This window comes from Eumetopias jubatus, unplaced genomic scaffold, assembly GCF_037043125.1.
Source record: "Eumetopias jubatus isolate StellerSeaLion01/CBP00866 unplaced genomic scaffold, mEumJub1_p1.0 scaffold_6, whole genome shotgun sequence".
Taxonomy (NCBI): domain Eukaryota; kingdom Metazoa; phylum Chordata; class Mammalia; order Carnivora; family Otariidae; genus Eumetopias; species Eumetopias jubatus.
The window spans coordinates 81,914,616-81,927,087 of NW_028274812.1; positions in this window are offsets into that span (position 1 = coordinate 81,914,616).

Below are 12,472 nucleotides of genomic sequence, written 5' to 3' on the forward strand. Positions count from 1 at the left end.
AATTTATTGATTAGTGGGATTTAAAAATCTCTGGAGATAAAGCAGATATGCATAAATAGGGGGTACAGATGTACCAGGAATCAGATAATCCTGGTGAAAGAAAGTTTCACCGAGCATGAAAAATGAAATTGTGTTGGTGTAAGGAATCATATAGTGGGGAGAAGTCAGGCCACCATGGGAGCCAGTAAAGGCAAGTGCCAGCCCCTGGGAGAATGCATAGTCCCTAGATTATATTGGGGATTTATATGGGTTTTGTCTTCTGTCATTAGGTTTGCATAAAGTAATTTGCCAATCAGCCACATTTATCAAACTCCAGCAAAAGAACAGATCTTGGTTTTGCTTTTGCTTACTTATTTACTCTCTCCTCTTTTTTCCAGTTGTTTTTGTTTTCCTTCATTCCTTTCTCTTTCAGCTCCTGTTATATATTCAGGATATCTCAGGAAAGAAACTCAATTTGCAAGCCAAAAAAAAAAAAAAAAGAGAGAGAGAGAGAGAGAGAGAGAGAGACTCTGTTTTGAAAACCATAGTCTTCACTCTCTTGGGAACTGGAGTGTCCTGAGATGGAACCATGGGAGCCAGATTTATCTTGAAGAGAAGGAAGACTTCTCTTTAGATTTTCTTCTAGGCTGGGGCTAGTTCACTTCTGGAGATCTAAGTAGGTACCTCTAATACTCACTCCCAAACCCATTCCCATTAAACTAAATTTTTTTTTGAAATTCACAAATATGTGGAAATCAAACATATATAAGTAATCAATAGGTCAAAGAAGAAATCAAAAGAGAAATCAGAAAATACTTGAGATTAATGAAGACAAAACCTGCCAAAATTTGAGATGCAGCTAAAGCTAAACTTATAACTATAAATGCTCATATTAAAAAAAGGAGAGAGATCTCAAGTCAATATTCTAATCTTCCACCATAAAACACTAGATAAAGAAAAACACACTAAACCCAAAACAAGCATAAGGAATAAAATAATAAAGATTAGGAAAGACATTATTAAATTAGAGAATGGGGGTGCCTGGGTGGCTCAGTAGGCTAAGCATCTGACTCCTGCTTTTGGCTCAGGTCCTGATCTCAGTGTTGTGGGATCAAGTCCCATGTTGGGTTCCATGCTCAGCATAGAGTCTGCTTGGGATTCTCTCTCTCCCTCTCCCTATGATCCTCTCCCCACTTGTACATGCTGTCTCTCTCTTTTTCTAAAATAAATAAATAAAATCTTAAAAAACAGAGAATAGAAAAAAGCAGGAGAGAAAATCAACAAAACCAAAACTCGATTCTTTTAGAAGATAAACAAAATTGACAAATCTTTAGCTAGACTGACCAAGAAAAAAAAAAAGACTCAAATTGGAGAAATCAGGAATGTAAGAGGGATATTACTTCTGACTTTTAGAAATTAAAAGAATTCTAAAGAAATAATATGAACAACTGCATACCAACAAATTAGATAATTTAGATGAAATGGATACATTTCAAGAAGGATACAAATTATCCAAGTTGACTCAATTAAGAATCTGAATAGACCTATAGCAGGTGAAGAGATTGAATTAATAATCAAAAACTACCACAAAGGAAGTCCCACACACAGATGTCTTCACTGGTAAACTCTACCAAACATTTAAAGAAAAATCAATACCAATTTTAACAAATTCTTCCAGAAAATAGAAGTGAAGATAACATTCCCAATTCATTATACGAGTCTGGTATTATGCTGATAGCAAAACCAGACAAAGATATCAAAGGAAAACAAAACACTGTAAACCAATATCTTTTATGAACATACAAACCAAAATCTCCAACAAAATACTAGCAAACCAAATTCAGTAGCATATAAAAAGCATATAAAAAGCCACGACCAAGTAGGATTTATCCCAAGAATGCAGTTTATGGTTCAACAGCTGAAAATCAATTGATGTAATACACCACATCAACAGAATAAAGAACCCAAAACCACACAATCACTTCCATAGACCCAGAAAAAGCATTTGACAAAACCCAATACTACTTCAGGATAAAAACATTCAATAAACTTGGACTAGAAGGAAACTTCCTTAATTTGACGAAGGAATTTACAAAAAACCTCACTGCTAAAATCAAACTTGATGGTGGTAGACCGAATCTATCTGTACCCTACGATGAGGAACAAGACAAAGATGATCACTTTTGCCACTTCCATTCACATTATTTTAGAGATTCTAGGCAAGGAATTTAGGAAAGAAAAAGAAATAAAAGATTTCCAAATGAGAAAGGAAGAAGTAAAATTTTATCTATTTGCAGATGCATGATGTTATGTATAGAAAAATCTTAAGAAATCTACTAAAAACTATGAGAACTGGTAAATGAGATGAATAAGTTTGCAAGATATAAGATCAATATACAATAATCAGCTGAGTTTCTGTATACTAGTAATGAGCAATCTGAAAATTAACATGAAAAAATCCAAAAAGAATAAAATGGGAATAAGTTTGACAAAAGAAATACAAAACTTATACTCTGAAAACAAAAGAAAATCTTGAGAGAAATTAAAGAGGTCCTAATTAAGTAGAGAGACATCCCATATTCATGGATTTGAAAACTTAATATTGTTAAAATGGGCATTCTCTTCAGATTAATCTGCAAATTCAACACAACCTTTATCAAAATCAAAATGGGATAGAGAGTGCTCTAGACCAACAGGAGGTAAAGAAGTCAGGAACAAAGGAAATTCCTTTTTGATGAGATGCAAGGATGCTTTTAGTACTTGGAACAGTGCAGCAAGGGCTGCGTTTGACTCAGTGATGGAGTGCTGAGGAAAAGTGTTAGTTCACCAGTTGGGATGTCTTGTGTTGATCACACATTCAGATCTCCATCCAGCTTTTTCTATGGAGCCTCTTGTGGGAAAGAGCAATAAAATTTTTCATGTGGGCCACATAGACTCTCCTAGGGAGGCTCGTACTTCAGAAAGCACATGGCTTATCAACTTGAACATCATGATGCTAGATGATTGGCCAGAAAACAAGAGTCTTAGAGCTTTTAGGAGTGTTTGAGATCATATGCTCTTTTTATAAGTGAGATTGTGCAAGCAAGGTGAAATTTCAAGTTAAGTATTAAGCTGACGTTTTTTAATGGGAACGATTCATATCTCTAGTGGTATGAATTAATTATATATACCTTCAAAAATAGTTCATTAATTCACAGATATGCCTCAATAAAGTGTGCTGGTTATTCTCCTTTTTCTCATCCTTCAGCCCTAATCCCTAGATCTACTCTGTGCTCTTGGCCTCTGGAACCTAATGTCTTAGGAAGAAATCACCTGGGATCTTTTCCTGGCTGGCTTTAGTTTGGGTTCAGGCAGGGAGAAGCACCAGCAGGAGATCAGAGGAAGGGGGAGACAACTTATTTTGATGTCTCATCTCTGGCAGTAGCTATGTGCTACCACACTGTACCGCCTGCTGGGAGTCTTCCTCTCCTCAGCTCCAAGTCTCCGTGAGCTCTGACAACAACAACATTGATGTTTTCTCCCCAGGTCTCTTCACTGCTGGGGTGGTAATGCCTTCCTATTAGCAAGTTCCATTGCTAGTTTCTGGATGCTTTACCATTCTTAGTTTATTTTCTTAACTTTTTCACACCTTTGTAAACCTTCTCTTTATTAAAGCCTTATCCTTAGCTCCCTTCTGGAGAAATTTCTTTTTCTGAGGCTCTGACTGACACACAAGGTGTCAAAATTTAAGAAAAGAACACCGATTGGAATTAGATTGGTGATGAGCTGACTCAGTGGTCCTTGGGGACAAGGCTTTAGCTTTTCTGAGCTTCTAGTTCACCTCATGTAAAAAGAGCAGGAAAGTATCTTCTGACTCTAAACCAAACACAACATAAATGGTGGAAAGAGAAAGTGGCAGAATGGATTAGATGACAAGCCTCATGGTTTTTCGGTAGTGGAAACAGATACAAGAACAAACAGGCTGAAATCATGTGAAATCAGGGGAAATTTTATCTTTGTAAAGGAGGAATACTAAGAGAAAATTCGATCTCAGGCCACACATAATCGAAGGCTGGATTTCCTTTAGATAAGGAAAACTGATACACTGGCACAGCAAGTTGGGGAGACCTGGAATTTTAAGGAGTTCATGTAGGAAAAGGCAGCCTTTTCCTTGATTCCCAAATGCCATAATTCAGGAGAACTAACTCACTGACAAGATATCAGCGGGTTGCCATCATTGCTTAGCACCACGTGCTGAGGGGTACAGCCTGAAGGTCCCCGAGTCCTTACAGACTCTAGCTTTAGAAGGCTCCAGGCGCACGCTGGGTCAGAGTCTTCATTCAGTTCTCAGACTTTGTCAAATTCAACTTGCATGCTCCTAAGGAACTCTTTTTTTAATCTTACCTTTCCGTTCCTAGTCCTCAGGAAGCACAAAAATGGGTGGTTTAAAAATAACGATTACTTTCAGTTTTATTAAAATGCAGACAAATTTTCAATAAAACCGGATTTATTCATTAGCCTTACAGCGCTCTGCTTTCCTGGAGGGCTCGAATGGGCTATTAGAACTTCTTCAGAAGGCTAGCTGCCAAAATGTCAAATGTGGGGATGAATGAGAGAGTATGGAGGAAAAGTAAGCATAGAGAAACAAATGAAGAAATTGTGGAGAGAAGGAATGTATTTGTAAAGAGATACACACAGAGAGATTGAGAGCTAAATTTTGCTCAACAACGGAAAGAGGAATGATGGCTATAATATATTAGTTTATATATTATTCTAACTGTAGAAGAAAGGAAAACCATCCCTGTGATATTTGGAGAACTTTTCATTGAATATTTAACTTGGAAGTAAAATCTCCAACAGAAATGCTGAAAATGATGAATTGCAAAAACACGATATTCATATAAATATTGGATGAACACATTTACAAGAAGGCTTAATGGTTGTTGTCTAACATAATTTGGTAAATTTTGAAAATCTGAATAAATGGAATAAGATCCACCACTTGATTTTGTTCATTGTTGTCCATTCATCATGAGAAAGGAAAGGGGTCAACAGAGATGAGCATAGGCATTCTCAGTGAAGTATGAACAATCATTTAATTGATGTCTGTAATTGGAATAGCTTCTCTAGGAATAAGTCTCCTCAGCTTCCAAAAATAAGGAATGCTCCCTATTACACCAGTGCTATATGTATTTCTTTTTGAAGTTCTTACAGCCTTTATCAGTTATGTTTGATTTTATTTGGGGTATTCTTTTTTCCTAGCCAACATTGTCTGCACATAAGTTTCCAAGGAATCCTTATTTCAAGAACAGCTTGAATCAATTCAGCTTTGGCATATCAGAGCAAGACCTAAATGTCTCATCCTATTAGTATGTCATTTTCTGGCATGTATACTATCATTATTCATGGCATTTAATTCTGTGGTCATCTTATTTTTCCTTGTTGCTTTATCCATAGCTCTTGTTCTCTCCAAAACACCAAGAAATTATCTTGTGAAAACCAATAGAAAGCCTAATTGTTAGTGTAGAAACCATTAAAACCTGGAGATGTAAGGAAGAAATGTATATGGGTAAAACATAAAGGAAGAAATTGGTGGACCAATTCTCTAACTTCTTGTGGATGTGATTAAAATATTACTGTCTCTTGATATTTATCATGGATTATAAGGAACTTCTCATGATTATTTCCATAAAATGCTAGAATAAATAGCTTTATAAAACTGTAGACTATAAATAATTTCTGGTCATTCCTATGCTGAATGAAATGAATTTCTTGAATACCCAAGTGCCTCAAAGGCTTAATTTATAGTTTCCAATGATCTTTTAAATGATGAGCTTTAATTATGATTTTCAAAGGGCTTTTCACTTAAAAATTTTGATGATACCCATTGACATTGATAAGTCCTTCAGCATTTCATCTGTAAGTGAGCAAATGTAGGCAGCCACAGTGGTTTCAAATATAATGTATAATATAGTCCAGCACACAGTTAAGCTGAAAGTCACATTGTACCCATCATATATAGATGATGTTGAGTATTTCTTTTGGTGTTTCATTCGTGTTATTGCCGTTTTCACTTGAATTCTAATGATTTATCAGTTCAAGTAAATACTGATGGTACACCTTAGACTTCCCTACACAAGTCCAAAAGTAAAGCTTTAAAACTTAGGCTCATTTTGTGGGTGGCAAGATACACCAATGAATTACTACCTTTGGGATTTTACTATTTTCTCTGATAAGAACATTGCAACATAACTAAGCGATTTGAGTTTCCTAGAGGAAAGGCATTCCTGGCAGATGGAGCCCCTTGTAAAAATCTGTGAAGGAACATGAAGGGAGGGAAGGGAAGGCTGGGAAGGCACAGGGCTGGGTTTGGAGAGGGAAACAGGAACCAGATGGTGGAGATAGGGTCTTGCGTCAATCTGAGAAACTTAACTTTTGTCTTAAGGATGAGCATGAAGGTGATGACGAGAAAGGATGAGGGAGATATTTACTCCGAGTGATACATGATCAGAAGTGCCCATTCATCCAGCCTTGCCCACCCCCCCACCCCCCCCACCCCCGCCTCCATTGCTGTGCCTTACAGTCACTGTGGAATTCTTTCCTCCAGTCATTGCCTGGGAAAGAGAGGCAGCCATGAGCTGGAGGGGAGAGAATGAGACTGGTGTTTTAGAGTTCCTTTCTTGCCTGGGGGATGGCTACTTCGCTGAGTTTAAAGGGGAAACTAAACATGCTTATAAAGTTTCTGTTAGGTGACTTGGCAGTATATTTGTTTGTATAGAGTCAGTAGACCAGATGAGCCACAGCTCCTCCTCCTCATGCTTCTCTTTCTTTTGTGCCCTTTGCTGCACTGAGGACACATTTAAATTTCCTAACTAATTCTGACTAAATGGAAACTCAAATCCTACAGATCCCAACAGAGGTATTACCTTGTTATTAAAGGACTTTTCTTCGATTGTTCCTCATTCTCCTTTTTCTTTAGGATTAGGTAGGTGGAGACTTGTGAGAACTCTCTTGAGCACACAGCTATGTTCACTGTTCAGATGGGTAATCATCCTTCTAAAACCAATCTTATTGTCAAGGAACGAAAAGTGAGAAAATAGGAGACAAGGAGATCCAGTTTCTGCCTCAGGCACAGTGTGTTCTCATTTGAGAATGTATTAAGATTTCCAAACTGGATTACTGTCCCAGTGGTTGATATTTTTAGATTATACTGATATCAGAGAAGTTATCTGAAAAGTAATTAAACAAAAGAGCTTCTCAATCCACACTAATGGAAACCCATATTATAGACATGTGTTATTATTAAAACATAGTAGGCACTCAAATATGTTTTGAATAAATGATTGAGCAAATATCCTCCTGGGAATTGAAGGACTTATCTTACAAACATATGGTGTTCCAGTTTAAGGACTAAACTATTTGGACATGTCCCTCTGTGGGATTTTCACAGCTTTGGCCAGATTTTGTTTTGTTTTGCCTGCTTCTGTTTGCTTGATAGTGAAGATTTGAAATCTGAGCCTTTCCAAGGGCAATTCATCAATCTTGAGCCCTCTATTTCAACAGAGTACACTTAAAATATGTTTTTTATTATTAATTAATTTATTCAGAGGCACTGCGTCAGCCTCTTTTGATAAACTGATGAAGTAAGACACCCGCTGCCCCTCACAAATTCTTAGTTTATAGCACAGGATAATTTCTTAGAAAATATCAAAGTAACATCATTTGGAAGACAGGTCAAATGGCTGGCAGTCAATTAGCTATCTAAGCCCTTTATCTGAATAAATTTCCAGAGTTCTCAAATGTGGCACAATTTAAGAGTTCCTTCCTGTCTGCCTATAAATGTGTTCAGGTTTCCCCCCCTTAAGAAAATCCCACTTTAGACACTTTATCTCATTCCTTCCTTTCACTGCCAAACTTCTTGAGAAACGTCTTTGCCTGTTACTTTCATCTTCTCGCCATCAACTTCAGCCATAATTCCATGGAACATGGCCGGCATTCCCATGACTCAGCTCAAGTGACTCTTTCGAGGCCACTGAAGATCACTGTATACAAAGGCTTTTTTGTTTTTCTTTTATTCTCTTTGACGTTTGCTGCATAAGACACTTTTGGTCTCCCCCTCTTTCTTGAAATTCTCTTCTCTTGTTTCCCATGATATTAGCATGTTCTGTTAATTCTGTTATTTGAATGGCTGCTCTCTCTTGCCTGATGGGTCTACTCCCCTTTGTTTCCTGATTATGTGGGTACCTGCAGGGTTTTCTGACTTGCCTTGTTTCCATTTTTCCTTCTGCTGGTTTTAGCACCTTGGTTTTCCTTCAGAGAATCAAATTCTGTGTCATCTTCAGTCCATGTAGTGCCAGAGGGGCTGACCCAGCAACTTGGTGTCAGAGCTCAGCACCTGGCCGCGGCCTCTATAATCAGTGTGTTCCATCCCATTCCTCACCCCTTTGCTACCACAAGGATTGGTTACGGGATGGTTGTATGATCCAAACTGAGCCAATCAGAGTCAGCCCCAGAACATTTGCTGAAACTCTGGGGAAGGAAAGTTTTTTTTTTGGTCTCTGGCAGAGTTAACGTTTTAAAATACAAGTCTAGTTACAACTGCAGGTGACAATTCTGCGGTGCAGGGTGTCAGGGCCAAAGCAAATGAGTGTGTGCTCAGGACTGCAGCGGCTTGGAGAGAGGCTTTTGAGCCCAAGTGGTGAAGTTTGAACACTTCTTACCTCTGTATAAATATAATTGATGTAATTGCACATTCATATAACTTAAATTTTAATAATTTTAACAACTGATTCACAAAACTCCTGAAGATTTAACAATTGACTCCAGTTTATGGATGCCTCTAGTCTGACTATCCGTTGATGTTTCTTGGATGAATTCATTATTACTATGATGGCTGCCAAATGGTAATTTTTATAATTCAATGGTTCCTGCTACACTAATGAGTTGGCCTTTTAACTCTAAAGGACAGCTTATCTATTTATTTTTGTATGTATGTATGGACTCACTGATACTTTTATTCAATAGGTTAGAATCTATTAATGTCACAATTTATTTTGATGCTTCTGTCATCCACAATCTGGCCAGGGAGGAGCCCTTCAAGCTGGCATCTCTTACCTTTTGACATACCGTCATAATTTTTTTAAGACTTTCTTTTAGGATTTTTAGTTACCTTCTGGTACCAGAAGATAATTTGCTGTATGTCTACAAATTGTTTCCATCTCCTGTGTAAGTTACTATTGTCCCACTGCCATTGTTGCCTACAACATGGATACCCTCCTCACTGTACTTGGGTCCCCACCGCTCACTGCAGGGCTCTGAACGGTCGCTCTCTGTCTACTTGGGCTGCGGCCCCTGTCTCCGTGCATAGATGCCCTCCTCCTAGGCTTTGGCTCTGGCATCCACCCCCACCTCAGCTCCCCCCGTGTGGATTTGATCACTACGTAGTTTATGCTTTTACGCATTCGTTGACTCAACTTCGTGGTTGTTTTGTTAAGGAATATTTCATCTATGTCAGGTGCTGGCAAGCTTTGTGAAGGGCTATAGCATCAATATTGTTGATTTGTGGACCATGTATGTTCTGTTGCATCTTCAACTGTTCGCCTCTGCCATAGCAAATGGGTAAATGCGGTTATGTCCCAATAAAACCTTATTTACAGATAGCTGGCTCACAGACTGTAGTTTGTTGACCCTCGATCTGTGTTCATGAGGTCCATAGTTTTGGTCGCTAGTTTTTTTTAATATTTCTGTTGATTTTGGTATCAGGGCAATGCTGGTTTTATGAAATAAGTTAATAAGTTATCTCTGTTATTTTCTGGAAGAGATTGTACAGAATTGGTATAATTTCTTCCTTAAATTTTTGGTAGAATTCACCTGTGAAACCAACTGCATTAGAGTTCTCGATCAGTCTACTTTCTGTCACAAACTGGGCTGTGGAGGCCGGGAGCTCATTTCATAATAAGCAGGAGGGGTGCTTGGTGAAATCTCAACAGTGAATCCTTCTCTGACCACCTTTTTTTTTTTTAAACCAAGTAGCTGATTACCAAAATACTTTTTTGGTGGGTGTACAGTGCCCGATTTTCTCTGAAATTCTTAGATGAAAGCTTGATCTATTTAGAATATAAAATAAACAAAGTTTTATTTTTCTAAATTGAAGAAAATGTAAGAAAGGAGTTAAGAATCTATCTATATATCAATCCCTTTTTTTAATCTCTCATCTATCTGAAGATGTAGACCCTAGCAAGCAGAAAACATAAAAGACATTCTGGCATTTTTATTACAGAGGTAGCGATATATGTGACACTCTAATGTTAGCATCTGAACTTACCATGTGTTGAATTCTTATAGCGATGCATCATCTCACAGCCACAAGTCCTGTCGTCAGGTGATGTTACTCCTGAAATATTCCAATGAGAGGCCAGGAAGTCTAGGTCCTTCATATAGTGCTGATCGTTTGCCGACAGCATGCACAGACACATGGAGTGATTACTGGCCCAAGTGGAGACCAGCACAACACTCTTGCTCCCATGCAGCCAGCAACACAATTTGACCTGCTGGAAACAAATAATGCCTAAAATATGTTCACCTGGCCTACAATAACCTTAAGAACTTTCATTTTCCGTACTCTGTGTCCCTTCCCAGTTAATTGTCTTTTTCTATCAGGTGCTATAATGAAAGCAGCCAAGAAATGGGCTCACAGGTTTATGTTGACCCTGAGGATACATATGTTTGTAGTACATTTGGGTCCTACAAACAGATTAGGAGAAGCCAAGTCTCAAATTAGTGACCTTTTTGTTCTTAGAAAAGATACATTCCCTAGTAGTGAATGAATCCCTGTCCTTGACCTCACAGCCAAAGGCATGTCTGTGCCATTTGGTCTGTCATTTCAATGAGATGTTTCTGTTCCATAGACTGTGCCAAAAGATACTATGTGCTTCCTTAAAGCATTATCAGCCTGACATCGATTGGTAAGGCAGATGTTCTTCTGGGTATCTTCCTTTGTCTCTTCAGGGCCACTGCACCCCCCCTTCTCCACCCTGCTCTATGGACAGCAGGGGGATTACATTTATAGTCTCTCTTGCTCTCTGGTTTTGAGTTGGATTTGGCTAACGGGGAGGCACCCCTTCTTATAGGTTCTCACTGTCTGGTTATGTCCTTGTGCTGAGGGTCACAGCTCCTGTAAGCTGGTCTTCTCCATGTAGCTCTCTCTTGGTAACCACCGCCTCCCCTTTCCTCTTCAGGCATAGGCGTGGTAACTGGAACGACTAGCCCTGAAGATCTTGTGGTTACCTTATACCCTGCCCATATCTCTGCAAAGAGTTATTTCTTAAAATTTTCATATTTTGGGGGAGACTGGGTGGCTCAGTCGGTTAAGTAACTACCTTCACCTCAGGTCATGATCCTGGAGTCCTGGGATCGAGTCCTGCATTGGGCTCCCTGCTCAGGGGGAAGACTGCTTCTCCCTCTGACCCTCTCCCCTCTCATGCTGTTTCTCTCTCTCTCTCTCAAATAAATAAATACAAGCTTTAAAAAAATAAAATTTTCATATTTTCTTTATTTGGGCATACCATCTTTTTCCAGTTGATATCTAGACTGATACTGAACATCATTACAACAAATATTAAATCTTTTTATTTCTCTGGTTGTCATGCCATAATACTTCTTAGCTTGGTTCCCATAGATTGAAATCAACTCATCAGAAAATTCCTGTGGGCAATAAAAAAACTGGAAAGTCAAACTTGTATTTCTAGTAGGCAAGTTAGTTTTGTGTATCTGCAAGGTTAATTGAATATAAGCTGGTTAAAGCTTGTTGCTCCAAGGTTCTGTTTTGTAAGTTTTTGGAGTGTTCTTTAATTCTAACTATATATACCTGGTTTGAGATACCTTCCTTCTAGGCCCCAATTTTTGCAATGAATAGAAAGCGCAGATCATGGATTGTTTTCAAAAATTTCTGTTGAAAATTTCTGAGAGCTAGGATCTAAGGGGTCTGTATTACATTTTTTCCTCTCTCTGTTAAATACATGGAAAGTTTGGTTGAAATTTCTTCTTTACTACTAATTATTAGAGAGCTTCTGTTAGGTCATACTTGGGCAATATTTTCGTAAGTAAAATGCTTTGAATCACATGAAGTCTTAGATCAGTCTATCAGTCTGAGTGACCTGGTTTGAGAGGCCAGATGACAATGGTGGGACATATGTAGGCAAAAGTACAGGTGAAGTTTTAAATAAAAAAAATATTATCAGCGAACAATGGCATTTATATTGCTTTTAGAATATAGTTGTATTTTTAAATTCCTAAAGTAATAACATAGCAAATCAAATATTAGCCATCTCCTTGCTTTTTCTCATCTATAGATCCTCTCTCCCGACTTTTTGAAATTAATGTTAACCATTTGGTATGTCCCATGTTTTCTTCTGCTTAACTACAAATATACTCAGACACGAAGACTTTTTTCATTTTAATATTGTACTACACACATCACTTGGTTCTCTTTTTTATGTGAAAAGAATATAATGAA